This window comes from Humulus lupulus, chromosome X, assembly GCF_963169125.1.
Source record: "Humulus lupulus chromosome X, drHumLupu1.1, whole genome shotgun sequence".
Lineage (NCBI taxonomy): Eukaryota > Viridiplantae > Streptophyta > Magnoliopsida > Rosales > Cannabaceae > Humulus > Humulus lupulus.
The window spans coordinates 173,472,238-173,500,059 of record NC_084802.1 but is presented as its reverse complement, the minus strand read 5'-3'; positions in this window follow the sequence as shown (position 1 = coordinate 173,500,059).

Here is a 27,822-nt window from a genome sequence, read left to right as displayed (position 1 = left end):
TACCTCATCCCAATGTAACAGCGATCGACACTTCCTTCCATAAAGTAACTCATAGGGTGCCATATCGATCGTGTCCTGGTAGATATTGTTGTAGGAGAATTCTATGAGTGGCAAATACTTACTCCACGATCCTCCGAAGTCCAGTACACAAGTGCGCAACATATCTTCTAAAATATGTATGGTACGCTCGGACTGACCATCGATCTAAGGATGAAATGTGGTGCTAAGACTTAGCTTGGTACCCATGGCTTGCTGCAAGCTTCCCCAAAATCTTGATGTAAATACTGATCCTCCATCTGATACTATAGTCTTAGGGATTCCATGCGGTCATACTATCTCTTGAACATAAATGTCTACGTACTGGTCTGCAGTGTACGTAGTCTTGACAGGCAAGAAGTGAGCTGACTTGGTGAGTCTATCTACCACTACCCAAGCCAAGTCGTGTTTCTTATTTGTTCGTGGCAATCCTATCACAAACTCAATGGCTATATCATCCCACTTCAATTCTGGAATACTAAGTGGTTGCAATAAGCCTGCAGGTCGTTGATGCTCCGCTTTTACTTGCTGGCATTTAAGGCATTTGGACACATATTCTTCTATGTCCTTCTTCATTCCTGGGCACCAATATAGTGCCTTAAGGTCGTGAGTCATCTTGGTCGACCTCGAGTGAACTGAGTATGGAGTAGTGTGTGCCTCTTCTAAAATCTTCATCATAATTCCATAATCATTCGACACGCACACCCGTCCATTATATCTCAAGAACCCTTGTCCTTATATGGAGAAATCTGTAGTCTTGCCTTCTTTGACTGCAGCCATTTGTGATACTAACATGTCATCCTGCCCTTTCCCGATCCGTATATCTTCTAATAGACTTGACTGGATGGATAAGTTAGCCAGTTGACCAATGACTAGTTCTATTATGGCATTAATCAACTCTTGCTGGAGCAGCTTTTCCATTCTAGATGATGCTGCTAGATTTCCATAACTCTTCTGACTTAGCGCATCTGCAACTACATTTGCCATTTCTGGGTGGTATAAGATTTCACAATCATAATCCTTTACTAGTTTTTACCACCTGCGCTGCCTTTATTGAGCTCCTTCTCTGTGAAGAAATACTTTAAGCTCCTGTGGTCCATATAAATCTCACACCGTTCTCCATAAAGATAGTGGCGCCATATTTTCAATGCGAAGACCACCGCTACCAACTCCATATCATGTGTTGGATAGCGTTGCTCATATTCATTCAGCTGCCTTGAGGCGTAGGCTATCACTTTGTCATTTTGCATCAACACAAACCCAAACCTTGCTTCGACGCATCACAGTATACTACAAACTTGTCATTGGGTGTCGGTACACAAAGTACTGGTGCTGAGCATAACTTATCCTTGAGCAACTGGAAGTTTATTCACATCTATCCGTCCAGTTGAACTTTTGTTGTGTCTGAGTTAGGTTAGTAAGCGGAGTGGCTATCTTAGAAAAGCCTTCTACGAATCTTCGATAATAGCCTGCTAGCCCGAGAAAACTTCTAACTTCTGACTTGGTCTTGGCCAATCCTTCATAGCCTCTACCTTAGTTGGGTCTACAGCAACTCCATCTTTGGATACTATATGGCCGAGGAACGCGACTTGCAATAGCCAAAATTCACACTTCTTGAACTTGGTGTAAAGTTGATGCTCCTTCAGTCGTAACATTGTCAATCTTAAATGTTCCTCGTGCTCGACTTTGTGCTTGAAGTACACCAAAATTTTGTCACTGAACACTACGACGAATTTTTCCAAGTAATCCTTGAAGACCCGATTCATTAAATCCATAAATGCGGCTGGAGCGTTGGTAATACCAAAAGACATAACTAGAAACTTGTAATGTCCATATCGAGTTCTGAAAGCTGTCTTTGGTATATCCTCTTCCCGTACCTTGAGCTGGTGATAACTGGACCGTAAAGCAATCTTTGAAAATACAGTCGCTCCCCGGAGTTGATCAAATAAGTCGTCGATCCGAGGTAACGGGTACTTATTCTTAATTGTCACCTTGTTCAACTCGCGGTAATCTAGACACATCCGCATTCTTCCATCCTTCTTCTTCACAAATAATACCGATGCTCCCCATGGCGAATGACTTGGTCTGATGAAACTCAAATATAAGAGTTCTTGCAACTACGTCTTTAACTCCTTGAGTTCAGTTGGGACTAATTCTGGTGCGAACTTGGCTAAATGATCGAACTATCAAGCATACTCGACTACTGTCTGATTGCCCTGCTTCAGATTGACAACTACGTCTTTAACTCCTTGAGTTCAGTTCGGACTAATTCTGGTGCAAACTTGGCTAAATGATCGAACTATCAAGCATACTCGACTACTATCTGATTGCCCTGCTTCAGACTGACAAACTCTTCTACCCTCTTAGCGATGACTGCCGAGTTGTAATAATTTATGTGAACAGCTCGACAAATCTAGTCCATTGATTTGCATCCACCCTCACCAAACTCAGTCATTATTTATTTATTCTAAATTTATTATGATTGTAAAAAAAATCAAACTCATATATGTCATTAAAAAATCAATTATATTCATTTGGAAAAAGATTTTCACTAAGTACAATCATAAATTCAATAAAAAAATAAATAAATAAGGAAATGAATAAACTAAACTAAAAATAACTAGGGTAAATCTAAAAAAATCAGGATCCTCTACATCTGATCCTTCATCTAACATATCACATCTATTTCTTCATAATCATCATTACTATAATCCTCGAAACTACCTCGGGGAATTTTCATTAAGATATTATGCTTTTGTTCATCAGTGAATAGAAATTCAAACTTAGAGGTGAACCTTAGTATAAGGATATAATATCTCATGGCTACCGATAAATCATCTTCATCATCTATAGTCTCCAATAATTCTTCTAATGTTGAAATTACAGAAGGAAAATCCTTAAAAAGCCTAATTACTAGGACATATTGTTCTGTGGCTCTCATCATAATTTGCCTATTGATTTGAAGGTGAATTATCTCTTTGTGAAACAAGATCAGTCTTTGAATGATTCTTTCTAGCACTCCTATTGTATTCCTTGACTCTCTAATCCTTTTCAATGCCTTAATGGCTCGGATATCTTGATATGTCAAAGCTCCATTCATTCTTAACTGAAAACATAATGGCTAAAACGTTAGCTATTAACATTAACATAATAATCATAACATTAACACTTACATTGGCGGTTAGATCCGAAGCTTGTGCGTGTGTATCAAGGAGAACTTCATGCATATGAATTGTGGTCTCTGATACCACTTGTAATGCCCCGACTAATTCTAGACCTCAGACCATTAAAAACTACTAAACATAACTACTATTTTGGAAAACATTCAAGAAATAATATAAACTTTATTAAAAATCCAAAATACGGTAGGAATACAAAATATGGTATAGGATCCCACTATTTAATACATAAAACATAAAAACATAAAATTTAATTAATTATTTAAATACTAAGAGCGGAAATACATAAAATCATAAATTAAAAGACTTGAAACAACTACATTCTCAATCTTCTAACAGTCCATTCAATCAGTCCATCCCCAATACACATGCCAAGCTGCCACGAATCCATCCCGCCTTCCAAGTTTATTTTCCTACACCATCTAAAATAAAAAGGAATGAGCCTAATGCCCAACAAGGAAAATCTACTAAAACATATATCATAAATCATAAGACTATATCATAAAACATATGACGTAAAAACGTATATCATATAGGACTACAATAATAATGGCCATTAACTCATTACCGTAGCATGTGATAAAACCATCTAGGTCCTCAGTCTACTAATTGAGGTAGGATAGATCACAAGGTAGTATATGATAACCCATCTAGCTCCTCAGTCTACTAATCGAGGTAGGGTAAATCATAACTCTAATCCACGATAATGATAAAAAATCTTGGGGTTTGCTATCTAAGCAACTATATTCCCCAAGCAACTATAACATAAAACATATTCATATACATATATAACATATCATAACATATCACATAAACATATCATAACACATATAATCTAACCTATTTTCCTTACCAAAAACTGGGATACTGGAGACAAGAACGGGATTGGAAAACTCCTAAAATCAACAATAAGAACCATGAGTTTCTAAGAAAAAGAGATGAAAAATAGATCTAAACCATCAAGATAAAATCTTACCGAAGAACCTTAAGTTTCAAGAACTTAAATACCTAACCAAGAAGTCATAAAATTAAGTTAGGATCTGAAAGAAAAATTGAAGAAAATAAAAGAACTATGATGGATTAAAGCTGATGATAAGAATACCTTGAATGGACTATGACTTTGATCTACACCTCAATACTGAAATATCACTTTATCTTACTTTCCAATTGTTTATAAAGCTTAGATTGAAAAGCTTTTAAATCCCAAACCCTAGTGTTTTCTCTCTAGAATAAACTTAGCATCTTGGATGCTCTGAAGAATGGTTGAATGATGAGTGAAATGGCTGAGTACTAGGTCCTATTTATAGAGTTCAAGGAGTGAAACTAACCCCTTTTAAAATGAATATAAATTGAAAAGATTTGAATTTTCGTTTCAACAAACGCCCAGAACTCGGTCAAAAAAGTTCAAGAGCCCAAGTGGTTGAAGGCTGTTTCTAGCTCGGATTCCACGAAGTTTCAAAAACTGACCCAAGGGCCAATATATCGCCCTAAACTAGGTGATATATCACCTAAGAATATGCCTCGAGCCTTCGTGGTTTTGTTCAAGCGAAGTCAACGTGTTTTTTGTATCTTCCATAGGTGACAAAGTGGCCCCTATAGCTGCGATATATCGGCATACATAAATATTTTAAACACGTTTTTGCACACATTTAGCATATTTGAAGTTTGTTAAAAAAACTTTGACTGAGTAAAACGTGATCCTACCAGCTGCTGGAAGGTTCTATAGCTTCTAGATTAATCCATTATTAATTAATTCATCTAAAATCCTTAAATCCTTAAATAAACATGCTTTTGACAAGTGTCACGCTCTTATTAATTATATCTATTCCTTAGGTTATAATAAATAATATTTCTAGGACGAGCTATAGTAATCAAACCTTATGTTATATTTAATATTTCTAAGCTATAGATTAAACTTATAAAATCCATAACTATTTCAATGATTTTCCAAAAATATCTCGGCTTGAACCAATACCCACGAAAACTAAAATACTACAAGCTATTACTAACTACTACTATTATCTAGCTAAGTAAAATTATGAGACGCTACATGAATGCAGAGGAACCGCTTATTAGCATTGTTATACGGACATATAAGTTAGGACATGCTCATTTGCATATAGGCTAGGAAATTCTTATTAGCACTGTTAATACTGGTAGAGATTAATGAACATGCTTATTAGCATTGCTATACATGTATAAATTCTTGAACATTCTTATTTGCATCGTTAATTGCTTATGTGTGCCAGAAATACTCATTAGCATCACTATTTGCTGATGAATGTCAGGAAATGCTTATTAGCACCATGATTTATTATATTATGTGTTGGCATGCTTATTAGCATTGAATCTATTTGTTTTTTCAGTCTTGGACTGTCAAGCGACAAGAGGTATAGTTATTACTTACCTAATGGTCGAATTGATCACTGCAAAGTGGAATAGTTATCAGTATGCTTCCTCGAAGGTCAGAGAGGTTGGCTGGCCAAGAAAGACTGGCCATGGAAGGGAAAGACTAGGGCCATGCTCCATCGCCAGCTCCAAAGAATTGGCAATAGATGCTTGCTAATATGCAAGCCAAGTTATAGAGGCTAGAAGATGAAATTCGCCTCTTGAGACAGCAACAGGTTCCAGCAGGGAGCCTACATCCTGCAGTACCGACAGTGGTACAACCAATGGTACCAGCAACAGTACAACCCCAAGCAGTGGGAGATAGATGGGAACCCCTATATATGAGGTTTAGGAAATGGCACCCTTCAGTTTTTTAGGGCAGCTCAGACCTACTGAAGGCTGAATAGTGGATGACAATGATAACCACCATCCTGGATTTCATCAAGGTAGGTGGTAATGAGAGAGTGGCATGTGCCACTTATATGTTTTGGGAGGATGCCCAAATATGGTGGGACATGGTATCCCAGACCAGGGTTGTAAATACTATGGAATTGGAAGAATTCATAACTCTATTCAATGAGAAATACTACAACGACGCAGTTAAAGCTGCAAAGGCTAAAGAGTTCAGTAAGTTACTTCAGGGCAACATGTTAGTGACTGATTATGCCTTGAAGTTTGATAGATTGGCAAAGTTAATAGGGAATCTTGTGCCCACTGATGGGACCAGAAGATAGAGGTTTCTCCAGGGGCTACAGCCTATGATAGCTCGAGATGTTTGTATCAGTACTATGTCAGGAGTGACCACTTACACACATGTTATTGAGAAGGCACTCACAACTGAGAGCGCGGAGAGCAAGATCTTGCGCGAGAATGTGGCCAGAAGGGATTCTAGGAGGTTGGGACCTCCATTTGCAGGCTTTGGCAGGGGCGAAGGCCTTAGTGACCAAAAGAGAAAGACTCCAGATATACTTTCATCTCCACAGGACAGATAGGAGACCACTGGGTGTATAGATAGGCCGCCAGAGTGGCGATGAGACCTGGAAAGCATTCCCATAGTGTACTCGATGTAGGGGCGCCATATTGGGGAATGTCAGGCGAAGGCCTGCTTCACCTGCGGGATTGTGGGACATCTGAAGAAGGATTTCCAAAAGCCAGGAAGGAAGAGCCCAAGAAGGTGGACAGCCTGACGCCAGCTCGGGTGTTCACCTTGACCCAAGCAGAGGCTGAGGCTAGTCCCTCGGTGGTTACAGGTCAACTTTCTTGTGCTGAGACCCTTTATACTGTTTTGATTGATTCAGGTGCTACACATTCTTTTGTTGCTAGTAGGATTATGGATGGACTGTGTATACCTTGTGACTTTTATCCTGTGGGGTTTGCTACTTTGCTGCCTACTGGGGAGTTAGTGGTTTCCAAGAGATGGGTCAGATCACTGCCAGTGACAATGGATGGTAGGGAGTTGTCAGTTGACTTGATAGAGTTGGTTATGACTAACTTTGATATAATTCTGGGTATGGATTGGTTAGGGAAGTATGGGGCAATGATAGATGGCAAGAAGAATATTGTAGGATGAGGATCCCTTTGTATTCATTGGCATTGTGCATGGACCCCGTATACCTATGATATCTGTACTCAGAGCTAGAGACCTATTGCAGGGGGGATGCATATGATTCTTAGCTAGTGTGGTGGATGCCACTCAGGTCATGCTAGTGGGACCAGGACAGACCAGATTTGTCTGTGAGTTTCTGGATATGTTTCCAGAGGATCTGCTAGGGTTACCTCTGCACAGGGAGATAGATTTTGTGATTGAACTAGTGCCAGGGATAAAGCTATTGTCTAGGGCACCGTATAGGATGGCTCCAGCAGAGCTAAAGGAACTAAAGGTTCAGTTACAGGAATTAATAGACTTGGGTTTTATCAGGCCCAGTTTTTCGCCATGGGGCACACCACTTCTCTTCGTGAAGAAGAAAGATGGTTCTCTAAGGATGTGTATCGATTAAAGAGAACTGGACAAGTTAACTATCAAGAACAGATATCATCTGCCAATGATTGATGATCTGTTTGATCAGTTACAGGGTAGGATGGTATTCTCCAAGATAGATCTTCGATCTGGTTACCACCAGCTAAGGATTACGGGGAGGATATACCGAAGACATCTTTTCGCACCAGGTATGGGCATTATGAGTTTTTGGTGATGTCATTTGGACTGACTAATGCCCCAGCAACATTTATGGATCTGATGAACAAGGTGTTCAAAGATTACCTGCGTCTGTTCGTGATCGTCTTTAACAACGATATACTGGTATACTCTCAGTCAAAGACAGAGTACGAGTATCATCTCAGATTAGTATTGCAGAGGCTGAGGGAGCACAGGCTGTATGTGAAATTCAATAAGTGTGAGTTCTGGGTTCCACAGGTGACTTTCTTAGGTCACAAAGTCAATAAGGATGGAATTATTGTGGATCCAGTGAAGATTGAGTCGACCAGAGATTGACTAAGGCCGAAGAATGCTTCAGAGATCAGAAGTTTCTTGGGATTGGTAGGTTATTACAGATGCTTTGTGGAGGGGTTTTCCAAGATTGCATCACCACTGACAAAGTTGACATGCAAGAATCAGAGGTTCATATGGTCAGACAGGTGTGAGGACAGCTTCCAGAGACTAAAGAAGAGTCTGATCACCGTTCCAGTTTTGAGTCTTTCTACAGATCAAGACAAGTTTGTGGTTTATTGTGACACCTCGAGGCAGGGCCTAGGTTGTGTCCTTATGCAGACAGGGAAGGTGATTACCTATGCATCACATCAGTTGAAGTAGTATGAGAAAAGGTACCCCACACATGATCTAGAACTTGCAGTAGTGGTTTTTGCACTGAAGGTGTGGCAGCATTACTTGTATGGTGAGAAGTGTGAGATATACATAGATAACAAGAGTTTGAAATACTTCTTCACCCAAAAGGACTTAAACATGAGGCAGGGACATTGGTTAGAGCTGGTGAGGAATTATGATTGTGAGATCCTCTATCACCCAGGGAAAGCCAACGTGGTGGCAAATGCCTTAAGCCGGAAGGGTCCGGGACAGTTGTAAAGCGTAATGAAAATATCTAAGGAGTTTGCATAGGATATGGCTAGAGCATGTATTGAGTTAGAGGTGGGCCAATTAGCCAACATCATCCTGCAGTCTACTCTTTTAGAAAGGATCAATGAGAAACAGTTGAGTGACCCACAGTTGAGAAAGATTAGAGGGGATGTCCTAGCTGGAGTAGCAAAGGACTATATAGTGTCAGACATGGGTTTATTGAGGTACAAGGGTCAGATTTGTGTTACAATGGACATTGGGATCAGATGGGAGATTATGGATTAATCTCATACTACCCCTTATTCTCTACATCCAGGCACCACGAAGATGTACCAGGATCCAAAAGCATTATATTGGTAGCCTGGGATGAAGAGGGACGTGACTGAGTACATGGCAAAGTGTCTGACCTGTCAGCAAGTCAAGGCAGAGCATTAGAGACCAGCAGGGCAACTACAATCTCTAGATATCCTAGAGTGGAAGTGGGAGGACACCACGATGGATTTTGTGGTGGGATTCTCAGGACAGTGGGCCAGCACGATTCAGTATGGGTCACTTTGGACTGGTATACAAAGTCAGCTCACTTCTTACTAGTGAGGATGAACTACACAGTTGACCAGTATACAGATCTCTATGTGAGAGAAATAGTAAGTCTTCATGGGACTCCGAGGTCTATCGTATCGAATAGGGACCCCATCTTTACTTCCAAGTTTTGGGGAAGTTTACAAAAGGCGATGGGTACACAGCTGAAGTTCAGTACAACTTATAATCCTCAGACTGACGGTCAGTCTGAGAGGACTATCCAGATATTGGAGGACATGCTGAGAGCATGTCTATTGGAATTTGAAGTGTCTTGGAATAAATATTTGCCTCTGATAGAGTTTTCTGATATAAACAGCGACCAATCAACTATTAGAGTGGAACTTTATGAGATGTTGTATGGTAGGAAGTGTAGATCGCCCATCCATTGGGATGAGATGGGTGAAGGGAAATATTTGGGTCCTGAGGCAGTTGAGAGGACCACTGAGGCTATTGAAAATATTAAAGCTCAGATGCTAGCATCTCAAAGTAGACAAAAGAGTTATTCTAGCCCAAAGCGGAGGAATGTGGAGTTCCAAGTGGGGGACTATGTTTTCCTTAAGGTTTCACCACTAAGAGCGGTGAAGAGATTTAGGAAGAAGGGCAAGCTGAGCCCTAGGTTTGCTTGACCATTTGAGATCCTAGAGAGGATAGGTCAAGTGGCCTATATGTTGGCCTTACCCCCCTTCACTATCTAGTGTGCACAACGTATTTCATATTTCCATGTTGAGAAAGTATGTGTCAGATGGAACTCATGTGTTGAGTTATGAGGATCTGAAACTGGAGACAAATTTATTCTATGAGGAGCAGTCAGTTCAGATTTTAGACAGGAAGGACAAGGTCCTGAGGAACAAGACTATACCTTTGGTTAAGGTATTATGGAGGACCTGTAAGGTTGAGGAAACGACCTGGGAACTGGAGTTAGATATGAAGAATCAGTATCCCGGGCTGTTCAGGAAAAATTTCGAGGGCAAAATTTCTGTAAGGAATGGATAGTTGCAACGTCTCAAACTACCTAATAAGGCTTAGGACCTTAATTAAGGGGCCAGGATGGCAAATTATGGGAAACTGTGTGATTTAATTATGAAATATATGTTTATGTGATATATATGTGCATCATAATATGATTACCTGAGTTATATTATAATATGAGTAGATATGCATGTTTAGGTGTATTAAATGTGCATGTAGGCCCGTTTCTTATTAGAAGGGCAATTTTCGTAATTTGGCCCACTACGGGCATATTTGGAATGTATGTGCATCTGTGTGATATATGTGTGAGACCACATTATTATGTGAATATATTTGGGTTACTTGGCACGAGGCAATCCTAGGGAGCAAGTTAGCGGGAATGTCACAACGGGACCAAATACCCGACTTGGGGTGAGTCAAGGGGTATTTTGGATATTTAGTGCATTACCAGGATATCGAGTAACGGGGATAAGTTTTTGAGGATATATTCGGAGTTAGTGAGACTAGGAGGGAATTTTGGGGATTTTGACCATTTTATCCTTAGGGACATTTTTGGTACCCCGAGCCTCAGGATTTACTTAGAGTTACTTGGACTCTAAGTAACCTCACATAAACAAAAAAAAACACAGAAATAAAACTCTCTCAACTTTCTCTCTCTCGTGTATACTCCCTCTCTCTCTCTCTCTCTCAATCTCTGAATTTCTTGTGATCCAAGAGGAATCGAAGCTAGCTTAGGCTCGGGATTGCTTAGGGAAAAGTTTAGCATTGTTTTTGGCAGCAGAGGTATTGATTTCTAGCCGGAATTCACTATGTTTTCTCTGGTTTTAGTTTAGTTTTAGAGTTTTGAAAACTCAATTCTGAGTTGGATATTTGGTGAGGTTTTGGCCAAGTTTAAGCTTGGGTTTTGTGGCTATTGAGGTGCTGAGTTGATTCGAAACTTTGTTTTTGGGATTTGGCTATGTTTGGATAGGTTTTTGGTGAGATTTGGCTTGGGAAACGAGGGAAAAATCTGGGTTTTCATGTTGAGTCGTGGGCCTATTCTTGGGACGTCGCAGCTCTCATGAACATAGGGAGAAGCAGGTGCTGAAATCCCTTTTGAGCCGCAATGCTTATAAAGGCGTGCCACGGCACGTGTGATCCAGAGGAGAGGCCTTGGACTCTCTGACTTGAGGCGAGTCGCGGCTCTTTTTCCTTGGGTCATGGCGCTTGAAGGACTTTTGAGCCCCGGGAAGGTTTTGAGTGCGGGAACTTAGACCTAAGGGCTAGGGATCGATTCTGCTACCTCGTTTAGTAGAATTTGACATCTTGGAAGCTAGGAGTCAGTACGAAAGCCTTTATTCGCTCGTTATTGATGAGATTCTATATTATTGTTGTGGCTAGGTTATTTCTAGGGGCTCAGAACCGGGATCATGCTCGAGGGTCGTTCTTATTATACAATGCACTCGGACCTGAAGTAAGAGAAATGCACCCAATACGTGATATATGTGATTGGGGCTTGGCTCAGATGTTAAATATAATAATGAATAGGGATCGTGCCCCCGAGAATAAACGTGATGAAGGTTATGATTGTGCTCGTTGATTAAGCATGCTTGAATGCTCTGTGTCTGGATAATTGTTCAAGGAAGTATGATTGTTTGCATTATTTGCGTAGTTAGGGCTCGACCCCATTAAGGAACATGGTTATTACTATGTTTGCATTTAAGTGATTTAAATATATGATTAATATGTATGCATACTTGTATTATCTAAAGTATGCCTATTTGTATTTGGTTATCTGTTTATCTTGTTATCTTAATATCTAGTTAAGGCGTTGACTTATTAGTAAAGGGTGGCAATAGCACTTTGTGCGCTGGTCGAGAGGCTTAGGCCTAATCAGGGATGTACTATTACATTGGCCGACCCTATGGTCATTTGGAAAACAAAGCTCTTGGCTAGCTCTATGGCTAGTTACTCAGATCTAGGGCAAAGGGGCCCGGGTGACTCTATGGTCTCATAGCTAGGGCATAGGGCCCTGGATTGACTCTATGGTCATCTATTCAGGGCAGCGAGCCCTAGAATGATCCAATGATCATTTACTTGTAATTGTATGCATTCATAAGTAGGTTATTACTATTGGGATGCTAGATATGCATCTGGAATCTGTATTTACTGTTCATGAACATGTTTAAGTATTCTTGCTGAGCCTTGGCTAACGGGTGTTATGTGGTGCAAGTAAGGGAAAAGGAAAGTTGGACCAGCCATGAGTTGGAGAGATTTGGTGGTGGTGTGTACATATGTGGTTGCTCGACCACCACGGCCGGAGTTATCTGGAGGAACTAGGATTGTATCCCTTATTTTGCCGCTTAGGTTGCCTGGTTGTAACTTTTGAACTATAATAACCATTTTAACATCTGTTTATATTATAATGGGATCTCATGTATGTATTATACTTTTAAATGATTAGTCAACGTTTCCCTTTGACCAAAATTTGTAACCCTTACCCTTGTCACTAACCTTAGTTACACATTTATAACCAAAGGACTTGATTAGCAAGTCTAGCACTATTTAAAGTACACAGTGTAACGGCCCTAGATTAGGAGGACATTGCAACCTGTCTCTGGTACCAACTTGTAACATCCTAATTTATCTAGGACATATTCTTTGAGTAAACATTTTAAATGAAAAAGAAATTAGTCTTTATAAATGATCCGGATCTGAGTTTCATAAGAAATAATACCAAAATATGCAATTACATAAAATATGTCCCAACATAAAATATTTCATAAAACTAATAATAAACTATGGTGTTCTTAGGATCATCGACGTCCATGCAGTCCCCTCACAAAGCACAATCACTTTCTTGGAATGGTCCCCGCTCACCATGCTATTACATAGTCAAATCTTGCTTGTGGAGAGGAAAAACAGGGGTGAGCTAAAGCTCAGTAAGGAGAATCAAACCAAGCATCATCATAAAGCAAACGTCATATATCCAAACTATCATCTCATATCATAACAAGACATAGCATCATAAACATCATCATCATACAGAAAACCTATGCGCGCACTACACATGTAAATGGAAGAGATACTATGAGGAATCGCTTATGGTCCTCTCTACGACCACCATGGTCAACATTGTTGCTACCCTTGTCCACCTTTTACCTTCCCAAGTACATGCCCTGAAACATTAGCATACAGCATGCATTCCATAAACTTTATCATTCTAGCATACATGTTTAACCTCCTTACCTTGTGAAGTTGCTTAGAGTCAACCTATCATCATGGAATAAATAATCTTGTTACCAAACAATAATCATTGAAAGATCTAGCTTTATAACTCCAAGGCTACCCCAAGATTAACACCCTATGTCACACGCCCCATATGTTGCATGGTCATGCATATGCGTCCCAGATTGCATCATTTTGCCACAAAATTCTAGAACCTTATCAATGATAATTTCAAACCCCAACCTACCAAAGTAGCTTCTACAACCCAATATTTCATTTCTTAGTTTATAATTGTAATGCTAATAACTATCAACTTAAGGAAAAGAACCTCTCAAGGAAAAATACTTACAAACTTGATTCCTTATTTCTTTCCTCTTACAAGATTTTGGGCCCTTCTCCTTCCTCCTCCTTCTCTTATCCTTCATGCATTCTCCTTATTGGTGTGAGGAAAAGAGAACTAGAGTATCTTTATAGGCTCCTCCACCATCCTCTTACAATCTCCCCATTTAATACCAAGATCACCAATCAATCACCAATCACCAATCACCTTCCTTAATCTACTCAATTTTGAAATTCCTTCTCGAAATGAAGAAGAAAATCTCATCAATCCCCTTTCTAAAGTTTTCCTATGTATGAACACATTAATTCACAAAAATTCAAACCCTTCTTTCCCTCAATTTTTGAAAATCACCCTTTATTCCTTCAAATTTTGAAAATTATAATCAATCAATCAACCATTTTATTAATTGATAATTTTTACCTTAATAATGAGAGAAATCCTCCTATTACTAATGGATAGTATGAACACTCAAGATCCTCTTCTTTCCAACTTTTAAGTCTTGACCATCAAATCATTTAAAGCCTTAAATTTTGAATTTCATATAGCAAAGTATCTTACATTTTTTGTCATCTCCTAAATGCATTCAAATCATTCCCATTGACACCATGACAACTTATATTTTCTAACACTTTACTCTCAAGTTACACGTTAGCAATTTCGAACATAATGGTGATTCCCATCTCCATAATTCAATGAAATAATTTCCTTAGAATAACATCTCAAATTATTCATTTCCAACAAAACATAGTCCATCATGAATTCTCTTCTTATCTCACCAAGTACCACATGTCCAAGGTAGGTTAATCACACACATGTGCACACATTCATTGCATATAATTAATTTAAAGCATAAATAAGTAAATAAAAAGAATAACCTATATAGTAAATAAGATAGTAAATAATTAAAATAAGTAAACAAATAAATAAATAAAAAGAATAACCAATATATTAAATATGATAGTAAATAATTAAAATAAGTAAACAAACAAATAAATAAAAAGAATAACCAAATAAAATAATTAAAAAAATAGGATAATAAATAATTAAATTAAAATTATGTGTGTTTGAATATTACAGCTATACCGAGAAGTCCTTTGCCCATTTTTATACAAAATTAATCATTTTTACTTAGTGAAAACTATTTTAAAAAATGCATATTTGACTTTACCCATGACTTTAACATTTTTCTTAAACTTTGAGAGATCATAAAATCAAATTAGTTCATTATTTAGGTCTGAAATTTCTTAGGTACATATTAAGATATGTGACAAATGTTCATACGAAAAAATAGGTTAAGAAGATAATTTTTACTTAGTGAAAAATATTCACAAATGTGGCTATCCTAAGAGCCTATTTTGAAAATCTTGAATTTTTACTCAACTTTGAAAAATTATATCTCCTAGCCTTTTCAATATTTTTTTTTTCTGAAACTTTACCATTTTTAGTCCAAAAATCAGCCAAAAATACATTAATTTACTTATGGAATTCGCTATCCAAAGTCAGTTGTTTGTACAATTTCTAAAAATTATTTTTCCAGATTGCACAATAATTTTGTAAAAATCATAACTTAGTCAATTAAAAACCTTTTTGAATGTTTATATACACTATGGATATCTAATCTTCCTAAAATACACATTGAAATTAAGAAAATCCATAAATAAGTATGTATAGGTTTTGCTTCACCCTTTGGAATTCAAGACATAAATATTTTGCACATTATATCACACAAACCTATGGAATGTTGGATTCCTCTTCAAACCATTCAACCAAACATCCATGCATGCATAATCATCCAACAAATATATAATATTACAGTCCCAATAATGAATTTAAATACATGAAAATACACATGCAAGGCAGATTATACAAAATTTGAGCATAAATACAACTAATATTTTCATATACCTCTTGTAGACACTTTGGATGTTTTGGGTTTGTCTCTAACACCTCTATCATTTGATCAAACCTCCAACATTTATATTTACACTCCCCAAAAACCTAATAATCAGTTTTATGCCAACTAACAAATGGAAAAACTAAATAAACAAACTAACAAAACTAACAACAAGAGCTTAGGACTTTACCTCTTGTGTTTTCTCTTTTGTAGGTCCTTCTAACTCTTAGAAATTACAAAGAAAAGTAGTGTTCTATTTTGAAGAGAGTATAGATGAGATTGAGAGAGATTTTGTGGAAAATTTGTGAAAAATTCAGAGAAGCACTAAAGGAGCTCCCAGCCAAGCTAGAGAGAAAGACGAGAAGGAAAATGTTGAGAGAGAAGGAAAAGTGAGAAATGAGGTTTTTCTCTTGATTTTTGGCTATTTATATTTTTCCTAACAATGTGCAAAAAGAATAAAATATCCCTCCTAGTTGCTGCCCCTCATAACTCTAATCAACCCCAATTTTTTTCTTAATTAATCACTAATTAAACTTACACTTAATTACCAAGTGGTAATTTTTTTCTTACTTCTCCAAATTGAATTCTTAACCTAGGGTAATTAAATTAAATGTGTCTTGCTATTGAATTTAAGTGGTCACACTCCTATATTTATAACTCATGAAATTTAATTAGGTAAATTTCTATATTTTGCTAAATAAGCATTTTTCTCAAAAATGCATTTTTAGAGATTTTTCACACAAAAATCAAACTTTTTAGACCTTGAAATAAAACAATTCTATAATTTTATGCCCATTAATATTTTTACATAATTCTGCTTGTCCAATTATATTTTATCTGAGAATTTACCCGGTTAGAGTTTCCATTTCGGTCTGAGACCGAAATGCTCGGCTTGTCACAAAACCTCACATTTCACACATTGGCTAACATTAACAACATGAAATTTTCTTCTCAAGCATATATTGTTAATCAAAATAATATTCATATACATCTCACCACCCCATTCTAGATATTAGTAGGTGCCCGAAACGCAGGGCATTACAAAGGGTAAAGTTGACTAGTGAGCCTTGGAATCTACCTTGATGGATGTACATGTGACGTGACCGTGGGATGTGGGATGTGGTCACTTTTGAAAATCTTTTGTTTTTATTTTCAAGAACTTGATGGCTCACTCTGACTATTAAAAAAAATTGTATCCATAAATAGTTTTAACTATGTGCATACTTTCAGAAAAAAAAAATTATGGGGATTTTTAGGGCGTCTTTTTAAATGAAAATTATGTTTTCTTTATTATTTCGGTTTTGTGTTTTCGGGTCATTACATAACCTGTGTGTAGTTGTTCACTCTTATTACCTCAAGTCTAGCAGTGGCGCAATCACCTCCCTTCAGTACCTTTCCGAATCCTATTTCCAAAACGTATAAACATACATCTTTTAGAGACTCATAACTTAAACCAAATGTGATGAACCAATCATGCCTTCCTAAGACCCAACCAACCTTAAAATGTCCTTATGAATGTCCTCAAATCCCTAAACAGAAAACCCTTAACCAAAACCTTAAAGTTCCAATTGAAACCATCAAAAAAGAGGAAAATTCCTTTTTCCGGGATAGTGGCGCGGTCGCGCCTGATGTGGTTTCTAGAAATCGCATATCGCGATTCTTCTTCAACTCTAGAAAGATCATAGAACATTCCTAATTTATTCTAACATCCAAAACATTATCAAAAACACATTCGTGCAATAAATCCATGTTCATGCTTGGCTAAGGTTCAAGAACCCTAACTTCATCTTCTTCCCCAAGCTATCTTTCCAATAACCAAAACCAACAATCATAACTTAATAAATTTATCCCAAGCATGTTTCTAACCATTATAGATTAATATCCTAGTCTCTACGTGCATATAAAAGCAATCATCACAACCTATCATAGTTTTTAATCAAATCCACCATTAACATAACACATAGCCTCATAACAGTCATGGAAACTTTAAAAGTATGAAAGGTTCTTGCTAAGATCATGTATAGCAACCAAAGCCACAAAATATTCTCCCAATGCATCATAAACGAGCCCCCTAACAAGTGCCTTGTGATTCATACATATATGAAGAACTCCTTCTTTTTCTTCCTTAGGTCTTGAACTCTAGCCTAGAGAGAGTGTGAGATTGTTCTCTCCTTTGTTTCACATGAGCAGCCTCCAAATTCATATTTTGAGTGTAAACCTAACCCTTTACTCATCCTTTAATATATATAGTAAAACACTAAATGCTCAATTACCAAACTACCCTTATTAGACACTTGAATAAACCTATCATCAAGCCCTTAATAGTAATTCTTCATTATACTATTAGTTTTCATAATCCAAAATTAACTTATTCCTCATAAGTTCTATTTATTATATTAGGACACTTATTTCAATAATCATTGACAATAAAGCTCCTAGAACTTGAAGGAACCGTGATTTGTCACTTTTATACATAACCCGAGCATCCTCGGTATTTTTCAACATGAAATATCTTACTCAGATATTAATATCAGAGAAACATATTCATTTTCTTCACATCACACAAAATTTCATAAAATTATAAAAATTTCCCTCACAGGCTAAATTACCAAAATACCCATGAAACGAAAAGGCATATATTACATGTTTCTATATCATCACAAGATTATCTCCTCCTCGAGAGTTGCTAATAGTTTAACATTTCCCTATCACCCTAAAATTCCATAGGATTCTTCCATCAAAACTGATTCCCCACTTTTTATAATCATCACGATACATCTCGATTAAGTACTATAGCCATGTCCAATAACAAACTACACATACTTGTACACATTGTCGAGTTTACACCACCCTTCAATCGAATTCAAACCACTCTATCACTTCTCTTACTTTCAACTATTTTCGACTTGATATTCCTACTACTTTTTTCCATTCTAGTAGCTACCCATCTATATAGGTTCTACTTCATATTCTAGTAACTGTCGTTATATTTCCAATTTCATATTCCAAATAGTTTCCTTTAGAACTCCTTAGTATCTGCAACATTTATGTATTTACTTCATAATTTGTCTCTTTGTCTAGCAACCAAGCAATATATCTGATACATGTTTCCATAAATTCCATCTTGATTACCTTCTAACGTCAAATGTTAACTAATTTCTTTAAAACCCATAATGCCCTTCAATTTTGCCTTTTAGTCCAACCTTATAATGGCTTACTTCAGTGATACTATCAGAAGTACTTGCTTCCTATTCTCAAATCTCTCATTCTGACATCTCAAATGTACACATCCAAGTACTTTAGTCCATTTATTTAACTTTTCTACCAACCCTTAAAAGAAATCATTCACTTCCTACTTTTATAAATTCTTTCTCTGTTTGTTGTACAATTTTTGACTCATTAATTATTATTTGCTCTCGATAAGTCCTATCAAATGAGTGAGTAACATCCCTCTTTTTACTCCACCACTCAAGGTATTGTTCAAAATTTGTCGCTTGTTAAGTTACAACAGTAACATAAACTGGTTCATACATATATCTTAATACGGTAAAATCTAAGAACTACTTTCGCATCGTGTTTTTATAGAATAAGAGTCTATCCTTCAACTATCTTTTTGTCTAAGAATGAGGGTCTAAACTGCCCTTCATCTTTATATCAATTGAATCCTAGAGATTCTCCACAAATCCTGGAGATAATCTTAGATCTTTTATAGATTCTATCCAACTCTGCAGTCCTTAAAACTTCAATCTTTGACAATGTTTACAATTGTGTGATCAATCCATCATGACTGCCTTTTTATGGAAATATGTCATGTTGTTCCATAAATCCATTCTTCTTTATCGCTAAGGAACCTTGTTACCTTGAATCCTTTGGAAAATCCTGACACCACCTCCAGATTAATCTCTTTATATTATCACTCTAATACTTCCATGAGTTATAACATTTCTGCAAGTCACTCATAATCATTCCTCGTGCCGGGTTCCCATCTTTTAAATAATCTAGAATATCTTTATTATATACCATGAGAAGCTTAATCCCTTATGCCTTGAAAATGTTGTCCATCATATCTGTAAAACTACCGACGTATTTGTCCAAATGTTCCGACTTGGAAGTCCGTATTGTTGACGCGGTTTTTCGCCAACAGGGAATTATGAAAATAGCTGAGATGGATTAGTTCTTAATGGTAAACCATAATAAGAAAATGGTATTTAAAACCCTAGAAAGAAAATATCAAGAACACTCGTCCCTTTTTATGTGGTTCGGAGGTTAAAATCCCCCTAGTCCACGAGTCTGTATTATTACTATTTATCTCTCTCTATTTTGACAGAGTTCTTGCATTACAGAGAAAAACCACTACCCCTCCCCCTATGCAAGGTCTTAGTATTTATAGACAAATTCCCTGGATATGCATTGGGGTCACCACATGAATCTAAATCCCTCGTGTGGCCTGTCTCACACTAATGATGAATATTACAATTTATATTAAGGTATGGTCTAATCATTAGGTAAAACTGATCATGGCTCATCAGGGATAACCGGACATGTGATGTCTGATCATGCACGATTATATTACGTGTCTAGGATTTCAGGGATTTGTGGACATGTAATGCATGTCCACACACATCTATATAACATATCGAGATTTATAAAGATCCAGGGAAATGACAGATCTTTAGAATACCCCGAGCTGAGTGTAGCATCAGCTCGTGTCTCGGATGCTATGCTTCATAAGTGTTTCCAGCTCATGCCTATTGCTTTGTGTACATCAGCTCGTGCTATTTTACTAGGGATTCGCACTGTCTTTACAGTGGAAATATGAACTTGTGGGTCATCTATTACAGTTCTTGCCTAGCCATTTGTATCTGAGCTATCTAAAAGACTCGTGCTGAATTTCAGGACGTACATTTGTCCCCCAAGTCCCTACTCGTGTTCTATGACGTCATTTTTTGACTTACACGGTGGGGACTTTAAAACTTCTATCGCAATTATCCAAGTTTGCCCATTACTTTAGTACTGTACACGTGGAACGCCGCGATTGGCGTCTGTTCAGGTTTCGAGGATTGCATTAATGGCCTAGCCAACTTTTTGTCGCCGTTTCGTCTTTCGAAACACTATCCTCGGATCTTGCACTAGTTTGATCGGACGGTCCACGTCATTTTATGCCTATTACGTATAAATAAGGTTGGTAATTTCCAGGATTCACCACCTTTCATTCGAAATCTTTCTTTATTTTCTCTCTTCTGCATTCTGAACCCTTCTTCTTTCTCAGAAAAATCCAAAACCCATCTATTGCGAAAACCCTCAGAAGCACAGTTACTTAGGAGTCTTCCAGGAACTTTCCCCCGCAAAGTCTACTTCTTTTTTTGGAGAACATACGGTAAGTCTTTTGGTTTTGAAGAGACTTTTCTTTTACTGGTTTCTGTGTTTTTTTTTTTATCATGCTCATCTGCACTTCACCGTACTCAATATTAGGTTGTTCTCCAAATGTTTTTGGCACATAGGCTTCGACTTAGGTTTACTGGGTAGGTCTTAAAATATCTCTAGAACTGTGATATTCATAAAACTGGGTAATTTCTTAGTAAACCTAAGCAATTTATGGTGAATTTTAGAAAATATCCATTCAGGATATAGAAGATGAAAAGTTTTTAGGGTTCGAAATCAGGTTGCTTAGATTTTACGCTTCTTGGGTGGATTTGCTCTAAACCGCCCCCCAAGGAGAATAGTGGCCTGATTTTCTGACATACGGATCCCTAAACATCAGGGGTCTGTTGGGAAACCTAGGCGTGTAGCATAGGTAGCGCGTGGCATCACACCGCGGGTTGAGACTACCTCAGCTCGTGCATTAGAATCATCAGCCTTCCTTCGTGCTTTCTTGCCTTTATAAAAATTCTAGGTCGCCTACTAACTGTTCCATCATTCTTGTTCGTCAAATGATCTAATGGCGCCCAAGAAGAGCATTCCCAAGAAGAGTGCAGCTGGCTTGTCGTCTCAACAAGCCAACAAGGGAAAAGAGGTCACCCCCGAATCCCCTATCCCTCAGTTCGGGCCCATGGTGGAGGAAGAGGTCGTGGTCGGGCCTGATGCGTTCTTCGAGGCGGAGAGAATTGTCTCCAAGATCACGACCGAAGGAAGGGTCAACAAAATTATGTTGCCCCACAATATTGAGGTCGAGTCTGGCGTCCTAATTGCTCAACCCCCCTATGAAGGGGAGCAAAGCTGTGCGCCACTCCAAGACGACTTCATGGCCTAGAGTGATGAGCACCTAAAGGCGGGGGCCTTTCTTCCCCTTGACCAATATTTTGCGGACTTCCTCAATTACATGAAGTTGGCATCGTTTCAGCTCCCCCCAAACTCGTATTGACTGCTGGCGGGGTTGAAGTTTCTTTTCTTGAAGCACGAGTGGGAGGTCCCCACTCTGGCAGACATTCTCTACTTTTTCTGCCTCAAGGCCAGCCAGATCAACGAGGGTGAGGTGATGGGTTTTATTACTTAACCCAATTCTCGAACTCGCCCGCAGTCATCGAGCTGCCCAGCCATCCCAACGACTATAAAGATCAATTCTTTATGTCGAATGGGTTTCGCAACTGTGAACATTGATACTTCAACCGTCCTCATAAGTCTTATTTCCTTTCTTAGCTTGTGAAATTATTCTCTTCGTATCTAGAATCGTCTCGCGTGTATAATGAGTAGTGTCTTCGTGCAGCCATTTTTGCGAGGACGGCCAAATCTGTGACCCTCGAGGGTCAATATGACACTCTATCGAGGCTTCCACCTAGCAAGAAAGATTACCACCAGCTCATGTCCAACGACACGATGTTGGCGTGTAAGTTAATTACTGAAGGCCAGACTCTAGCCTTGAGAAGAACACGGGCTAACATCCCGATAGTCCGCAAGCTAGCGCCTATCCCCGAAAGGGGTGCTTAAGCCGACGAAGGCGAAGAGCAAGAAGAAGACGAGGTACCTCTCATGTGGAAGAGGCAAGCTCCCGAGGCTGCTCGGAACCTTATGTAGAGTGAGCTTCATCGGGGACAACAGCCGGTCCCTCTGGCAAAGGTAACCCATACCCCTTTAGGGACTTAGATAGGGTTGTCGCCGACCTTAGGCTAGTTAGGTTTAGCCTAAACTAGCTCGTACATCATCACCCTAATGACCCCGACCGTAACATAACCCTGCTTCAGTGCGTGGATTATTTAGTGTTACGTCATGACATGGGCTATCCCAGGGGCACTGTAGTTGTAGACAACACCCTATCCTTTAGGTCGATCTTTTTTGAAGAGTATGGAACCAACCTTAGGTAGTGGCCCTCTCTGCTCTAGGGCATCCTTGCCCCTGGGCTTAGGCAATATGTATAGGAGCCCAGCCCCGAGATAGAGCCTGAGCCTGAACCTCCCCTAATCCAAGAATTTGTAGACTTAGGCTCTCCCTCTCCTATAGCAGTCCCAAGGCCGGAGGTCGTGGCAACAGACTCCTCCTCTAGCTCGGAGGGTAGGACTTTTTGTTATATCGTATATACATTTTATGTAAACTGATGACTTTGAATGTATATTATCGTCCTTCCCACTCTTTTTCAGGCGAAGAGATGGCACAACAAAGGGTTCCTGATATATGCATGATTTTCCAGGAGGGAAAATCCAGCTCGAGGCCACTCGTAAAGAAGCTCCGGCTTACATCAAAGAAGGTGCCTCCTGCTGCAGGAACGACCTCCAAATCCCCGGCTAAGGGGAAAGGCCAGAGCTCGACAGCTCCCACTGCTCAGGAGAAGAGGGGTCTGCCTCCACCTCCTCCCCAATTTCCACCCGCCTCTGCTCGGGATCAGGCAGCACAAGCTGATCCCCCAGCGCCTATCATCCCCACTGCCTCCGTACGTATTCCGGTCAACGCCCAGGACCTGGAGAAGATCCCAGATACCTTTCGGGGGACTCTCTATGAGACGTCTAACCATACGGTGGAGCATTTTTACAAGGCCAATCCGAAGGACCTGTGAGTGATTGAGGAGAGGATCCCGGAGAACGTTATGGAGTTCGCACTGGGGATGAACCTTACAGCAAGCAAACTTTCCTTAGCCAAACATACTCTTTTTATTTTATCCCAATGCGTGTCTAACTTGCTTCTTTAATTTTTGCAGGCGGTCTTGGCTCAGCACCGCAGCATAGCTTGGGCCAAGGCCAGGAATGACAAGCTTCGGGCCGAGCTCCATGCTGCTTAAACAGCCTTGACTACCTCCTAGACTGCCCTTACAACTGCTCAACAAGGCGAGTGGACGCCAAGGTTGCTCTTGCAGTGTCTTAAGAGGGTGAGCAGGCTGTAAAGGCCACCCTGGCTGCTCTGCAAACCGAGCTTGCGGATGCCAAAGCCAAGCAATTGGAGGCCGAGACTGTTGTCAAGGAGGAGAAGGCGGCCTCGCTAACCTCTATGGAGGGCATGTTGTACCACTGCTGGGCCTTCAACCAGGATGGCAACTTCTCCTTCCTGGCCTCTGAAGTGTGGGATCCCTACCTCGAGAAGTTCAAGGCTCGAATTCAGCAAGAGCAGTTCAAGACTAGGGAGGCCTCCACCGCTGACGAGCAGGAGATCGAGGAGGTGACGTCCTCAGAGCGCCCTGAAGGGTCTTAATTTTCTCTTGTCTTTATTCACCTTATTATTATTATTATTATTATTTGTAGACATTTGTCGTGTTGGCTCGGTGCAAGGTTATTTTTCCTCAAGACAATTTATTTATAATTCCAATATCAACTCTTTTTTTTCTATGTCTTTTCCTTGATTTTTTCTTATGTTTATGACTTGCACATTCAAAATCTTAGGAATGGCTTTTATTTCGAGATAGATATTTTAAATTTGGTTACAACCAAAATTAATGTTGATTTATATCCTACCTGTTAAGTATTAGGCCTTGGACCCGGTTATATCCGCGATTTTGAATATTCCAAACTTAGTTCTTGTTAGGTTTTATTGTTATCCCAAGCTTCTGAGGAAGCCATTGGATCTTCAATTTTGCTAACTTCTAAGTCGTGGGCCTGGTCATGTCCAGTATTTTTAATTAAAACTTGGTTCGTGCTAGATTTATTGACACCTCGTGTTTTTAAGAAAAACCATTGGTTAATCAATTTTACTAACTTCCAAGTTTTCGACCTGGTTATATCCAGGATTTTTAATGATTTAAAACTTAGTTCGTGCTAGATTTATCGACACCTCGCATTTCCATAAAAGAAAACATTGGTTAATCAATTTCGCTAGCTTCCAAGTTTTGGACCCTGTTATATCTAGGATTTTTAATGATTTAAAACTTAGTTCGTGCTAGATTTATCGACATCTCACGTTTCCTTAAAAGAAAACATCGGTTATTCAATTTCGCTAGCTTCCAAGTTTCAATCCTTCTCGGGTTGTATGCCCCCCCCAAGTAATCAGAAAGTGAACTTTCTTGGTTGCTTTGGACAAACATTATCACACAAACTAATACATAAATGAAGTTATATAAAAGACAAGAAGTACATGATGATTCCTTTATTTCTTAATCAAACGGCTTTTATAACCAAACGTTACATAGATGGGTGGTATCATCATTGACAATACTTCTTTAGGTGCATAGCATTCCAGGTCTGTGGGACTGTTTCTCCATTAAGTCGAGATATTTTGAAGGTTCCCTCATGTAAGACCTCCACTATTTGGTAGGGCCCTTCCCAGCTCGGACCCAAGGCACCGTCTTTGGGGTCCTTGCTTGCCAAAAAGACCCTTCAGAGTACCAGGTCACCCAAACCAAAGATACGCCTCCTGACCTTTGAATTAAAATAACGAGTGATTTTTAGCTGGTAATGCACGAGTTGTAGTTGCGAATCCTCTCGCTTTTCATCAATTAGGTCGCGAGACGCGCTGAGCAACTCATCACTCCGCTCCTGGTTGAAGGTGAGGAGTCTGTGCGTGGCTATCTTCATTTCGACGGGAAGGACGGCCTTACTTCCAAAAGTCAGGGAGAAAGGGGTGTGCCCCATAGAAGTTCAGTGGGAGGTCTGGTACGCCCATAGTACCTGTGGGAGCTGCTCAGGCCAGACTCCCTTGGCCTCATCTAACCTCTTCTTAAGGCTTAGTTTGAGGGTCTTATTCACGGCTTCGATCTGCCCATTGGCTTCCAGGTAGGCAACTGAAGAGAAACTTTTAATTATGTCGTGCCTCTCACAGAACTCGGTGAAGAGATCGCTATCGAATTGAGTTCCATTATCCGATACAATCTTCTTGGGCAGTCCAAATCAACACACAATACTCTTGACTACAAAGTCGAGGACTCTTTTTGAGGTTATTGTCACCAGGGGCTCGACTTCTTCCCACTTCATGAAATAATCAATGGCCACCACCGCATAGCGAACTCCTCCTTTTCCCATGGGTAGATCTCCTATTAAATCGATTCCCCATACTGCGAATGGCCATGGGGATGAGATCATTTTCAGCTCGACTGGTGGAGCTCGGGCGACTGCAGCGAACTGCTGGCATTTGTCGCACTTTCGGACATAAGAGATGGAATCCTTTGATAAAGTGGGCCAATAATATCCCTGCCTTAATATTTTTAAGGCCAAGTTTTGCCCCCCAGCATGATCCCCACAGAAACCTTCATGCACCTCCTGTAAAATAGTTTTGGCCTCCTCTGGTAGAACACATCGTAGAAGAGGTAAGGAATGGCCACGACGGTACAACGCTCCATCCACGACTATATACCTTGGAGCTTGATAGAGTATCCTTCTCGCGTCTTTTCATTCATCAGGCAACTTCCCTGTCGTAAGATATTCTACTATGGGGGTCATCCAGGTCGGCCTAGTATCGATCATTTTGACCTCCATCATGCTTCCTGCCACACTTGGGCTCTCCAAGAATTCCACCGGTACTATGCTCAGAGTCTTGACTTCCTTGGAGGTAGCGAGTCTCGCCAAAACATCAAGATTGGCATTCTGCTCGCGAGGGATCTGCTCGACTAGGCCATATTAAAATTCTAATAGCTATTTCTTCACTTTGGCTAGGTAAGCCGCCATCTTGGCCCCCTGCGGTTGGTATTCCCCTAACACTTGGTTTACCACGAGCTGGGAATCACTATATCACTGGACGACCCTGCCCTTCAACTCCTTTGCCATTCTAAGCCCGGCCAATAAAGCTTCGTATTCGGCTTCATTGTTGGATGCTTCGAACCCGAATAGTAGCGCGGAGTGGAATCAATGCCCTTCCAGAGAGATCAATATGATCCCAGCTCCGGACCTATTCTCGTTAGTGAATCATCCACGAATATTCTCCACAATGCCTGTATCGGTTCTCTCAAAAGCTCCTCCTAAAATCTGGTGCATTCAGCCATGAAATCAGCCAGGGCTTGGCTTTTGATTGTAGTCTGTGGTATGTACCATATTTTGAACTGGCTGAGCTCGATTGCCCATTTTAAGAGACGTCCCGATGCTTCAGGTTTCTGCAATACCTACCTTAAATGTTGGTCGGACATGACGTGGATTGAATGGGATAGAAAATACGCCCTAAGTTTCCTGGAGGCTAGAATAAGGCAAAACGCCATCTTTTCCATTAAGGGATACCGCGATTCAGCTCCGAGAAGTCTTTTGCTTATATAATATATCGATTTTTGAACCCGGTCCTCTTCCCGAACCAGCACGGCACTGGCTGCATTTTCCATAATAGTCAGGTAAAGGAGAAGAGGCTCCCCCATCGCTGGTTTAGACAATACTGGTGGCTTGGCCAAATGTGTTTTTAGATTGAGAAATGCCTGTTCGCACTCCTCAGTCCATTCAAACTTCTTATTTCCTCAGAGCAGGTTATAGAATGGCAAGCACTTGTCACTGGATTTATAAATGAACAGATTAAGGGTTGCCACTCTTCCAGTCAGACTCTGGACATACTTACGTGACCTGGGCGAAGGCATTTCTAATAACGATCTGATTTTGTTGGGGTTCGCCTCTATCCCTCTAGTATTGACTATGAATCCCATAAATTTTCCTGATGCCACTCCGAAAGTACACTTCTGAGGATTCATCCTCATGTTATATCTCCTTAAGATCTCAAAACATTCCTTCAGATCGGGAACATGGTTATCGGCAGTCTTAGATTTGACCAGTATATCATCAACATACACTTCCATGTTTTTCCCGATCTGATCAGCGAACATTCTGTTGACCAATCG